Here is a 4,294-nt window from a genome sequence, read left to right on the forward strand (position 1 = left end):
TACCCTTCTCAGCCTCCTCCGTCTGCTCCACAACCCCGTACCCCTCCATCATCCACCTCCCCCCCAAAAAAACCAATGGACGATGACAACTCCGAATCTCCTTCCCGGTCTGTCCCCGCGAGGGGTGGAGCCCGTCACTCCTATTCATACGGAGAACCAGATTGCTTCCGGTGGAACCACCATCTAAACCGATAACAACATACTTCACAGACAAGTACATCTTAGGACAACTCTCCATGGTATTGCCGTTCGGGTCACTCTACACATACCGATCACGATCTGCTCTGTTTATATCCGATCACATTACCACATCAAAATAACTCAACTAAATGATTTATAGCTCCAGCTTCCACAACCCTTTATTTTGCTAGGTGACTTTATAATGCCTACAGCCCTCTTTGGGGAGACAAACCCACGGACCAGGAAGGAAAAATAATAGAAGACTTTTTATTTCATAACATCTGCCTTTTAAATGATAGCCTCTCCCCCCCCCCCTTTACAGAAACAGATCCATTTTAGCACTTCATCCCTTGACCTCACCTTCCGAACTCCTGACCTAGTCCCTGATCTCGAGTGGTCTGTGCTGGATGACCGTACGGGCTATTTCCCAATTTAAAAAAAAAAAGTTAGCCTCCAAAACGACCCGATCCAAGAATGCTTCAATTTTTAAAAAGTACAATAAGACAGGTTCGCCATTGAATGTTTCCAGATTTTGAATTCCACTTTCGACCTCAACTACAACAAATTCCATGAAATGCTTCTAGAAATATGTCACAAATACACACCAAAAACATCTCCAAAACCCAGAAGGAACAAGATCTGGTTCTCTGGGGAATGTGATGATGCAGTAAAGAAAAAAAAGGCGGCATATATATCGGAGAGCCGTCGACAACACCACAGCACAAAACAAAATTAAATATTTTAAAGCTCGAGCTGAGGAATGTAGATGCCTCAGGGAGGGCAAAAGGCAATCGTACAGATTATACATCTCCAAAATCAACAGTCAGACACCACTCAATTTGCTAGAAAAAAGTAGAGTAGACGCACAGTCACCATCCTGCACGTTAAGAGGCCGGATGGAATACAGCTGAAACACAGGTAGACATCACAGACACAATAGCTACATCTCTATCCAAAAACTCATCCAACGCAAACTACAACACCACTTTCCAAAACATAAAAACTAACAGAGAACAATAACCCCTGAACTTCCTCTCAAACAACCCTGAAACCTACAATGCAGATTTCACATTAGACGTGCATCTCGGACCTGGGCAATATAGCTCCGGATCTGGATGACATTCGCAACCAGATCATTAGACATTTACACTCCGACTAGACATATACAAGGACATGTGGCGGTCTCACTCCTGTCATTCCCAACAAAGACCACACACACTCATCAAATTACAGACCAATAGCACTTACAAGCTGTCTATGCAAACTTATAGAAAAAGTTATTCAAGGGCGACTCATAATGGCTTTTGGAGACGACGGACTCGCTGAGTGGTCTTCAGTGCGGATTCAGGAAAACCCGATCCACTCTGGATCACCTGGTCCGATTGGAGACCTTTATACGCTAGACGTTTGCCTTGGGAGGCCACATGATCGCCATCTTTTTTTTAAACCTAGAAAAAGCTTTCGACACAACCTGGAAGTACGGCATTCTCAGATACCTGCACGCTCTTGGCATACGCGATCACCTCCCTGCCTTCATTGGCAATTTCCTGAAGAACCGTTCCTTTCAGGTTCGTATCGGATCCTCCTTTTCAGATCCCCTTTCAGATCCCCACCAACAGGAGGAAGCCCCAGGAAAGCTTCCTTTCTCCTTCCCTATTCGAAATTCAAATAGATTACATCGTTGAGACCCTTCAAAATAGCATAGACAGCTCGTTATACGTTGACGACTTACTGCTATGCTGCCTTTCGAAAAGTCCTCAACGAAGAAGATATATGGAATGGCAGCTGCAAACACAGCTGCACAACTTGAAAAGTCGGAAAAAAATAACGGTTTCAAGTTTTCCCCACCAAGGTTGGTTGCAGTGCACTTCTGCCAATCAGGCAGACGTGTACCTCAGCCGGATTTGACGCTACATAGGGAAAGGATTCCCATTAAGGACCATGCTCTTTTCCTCGTCATTATATTTGACAAGAAACACTTTGAAAATGTTGTCGCATCCAGAGTGGGGCAGCGACTCAAAACCCTTCTCCACCTATACATTTCCCTTGTCCGATCCAGGCTTGACCTCGGCTGTCAGGTCGATGGCTTGGCAGAACCGCACGTCCTAAATGTGCTAGACCCAGTGCAAAACTAAAAACTCCGCCTCGCCCTGGGGACTTTCTGAACTTCTCCTTTGGAGAGCCTCCAGGCCGAGGCAAACAAACCATCACTCACACTCAGATGAACACAACTCTCACTACAATACGCAATTAAACAAAGCTCAACACCAGAGAACCCTGCACACGAGTGTATTTTCAAAATAAAAACAACCTAGACATCATTAGCAAATTCAAAAACAACGAAAAACTCATCAAACCCTTCGGTCTTGGAGTCCTTGAGGATCTCATAACATACACTGTTCCAAACAAGACATACAACAATTTCTTGGAAAACCTTCCCGCGTGGCATCTCACCAAGGCAAAAGTAGACTTAATGCTGACCACACACATCAAAGCAAATACAAAGACCAAAACATTGAAGCAGCATACCAAAAAAACAAAACAACTATATAAAAATACCCCGGTGCGGAGCTAATCTTCACAGGTGGCTCTAAATTGGACTGTGCTTTGGGCGCCGCTGCCCTATCCTCAAACAGTACACACCAGAGGAGACTCCATTCCGAAGCCTCCATTTTCTCTGCAGAGGCCACTGCCATTGACATGGCACTGGACTCTGTAGAAAATTTTCCTAACAAATCTTTCCGTATCCTATCTGACCCTCTGCCTTGCATCCCCTCACTTTCAAACTCTTACACACAAAACAAGTTAGGTTACAACAAAAAACACACGCTTTAACTGAAACCGGGAAAGGTATCGTGCTCGCATGGCTACCTAGCCATGTGGGCTTCCGAAGAAACGAGCAAGTGGATCTCCTGGCCAAGGAATCCTTTTCTCTTCTGTTGGGATCAACGACGAACACTCTCCCACAGACTGACTTTAAAATTAAAGTAAAAAACTACATCTCCAGTCTGTGGGAGACTCACTGGAAGAATCAAACCAACAACAAACTACACAACATCAAGCCCAAACTGGGTCATCAAAAAGCTTCGGGCCTCTCCAGAAGAGACGAAGTCATTTTACCTCGATTACTCATCGGACACTCGTCCCTGACACACAAATGCCTCCTTCAGGAAGATGAGAAGCCGTTCTGAGTCGGATGCGACACAGATTTTACCATTAGACATATTTTAACAGATTGTCTAGACTTCTGAGAGACTCGAATGAAATATTTTAGGAGCAAAAAATTGCAAGATCTGTTTTCTATCGTTGCTCCCAACAAAATCCTTGAATCTATAAAGGCTCTCTCTCTGTCTCTCTCTCTAACACACACACACACACACACACACACACACACACACACACACACACACACACTCTCTCTCTCTCTCTCTCTCTCTCTCTCTCTCTCTCTCTCTCTCTCTCTCAGACTCAAGCATGTCATTGAGACGTCATACGGTCATGTCCCCACAAGGACCCGAATGTTGCTTTCCGTAACCCGGAAGTGTAACTCTGCCTTGTGATGATTGATATGGGGCGGGTCCTGTGTTGTCTGCCCGTGACTTCCTGTGCAAAATATTCCCGAGAACGCAGATAGTTGAAGGGTGTCATTTCAGGCTCTATATTTCTCTCCCCTTCTGTTGTTTCTAAAAGCCTGTGTTTTTCTTCAGTAGTAACCCATCACTATTTTGCATGAAAAGTGTTTTTAATCAAACTAATCTGTCTTTGTACACCATGCCCCGACCTAAAATCTATGTGTAGAATCAAATCCAATTGCTTTAAGGCCCTTGCAATACTGTACTGTTATTTAGGAGACTGGAACTCTGAATTTAAGCCCATAGGATCGAGCCAAATGTGGAAAATAGTGAAAACTGGTTTTCCCAAGGACATAACGTCCGACTGAGCTGGGTTTCGAACCCTGATCTCGCTATTTCACGATTATGAGTCCGTTAACCTTACACCTGACAAGACTACCGACGCCGTTTCCTGACTTAACCAGTGCAAAGTGTGCCTCTCACTTTCAATCTTCCTGTGCTATCGGAAAAAAGAACTAAGCAGTTGGAGCTCAGGCCTTTCG

The 4,294-nt window shown here is 44.6% G+C and overlaps 1 protein-coding gene across 1 annotated transcript in view; it reads left to right on the forward strand.

Moving 5' to 3' along the window:
- The window catches only part of LOC101847495 (nucleoprotein TPR), a gene marked incomplete in the record, with an annotated part of 11,847 nt that overhangs the window by 5,902 nt on the left and 1,651 nt on the right, over positions 1-4,294 (forward strand).

This window comes from Aplysia californica, unplaced genomic scaffold, assembly GCF_000002075.1.
Source record: "Aplysia californica isolate F4 #8 unplaced genomic scaffold, AplCal3.0 scaffold00206, whole genome shotgun sequence".
Taxonomy (NCBI): Eukaryota; Metazoa; Mollusca; class Gastropoda; order Aplysiida; family Aplysiidae; genus Aplysia; species Aplysia californica.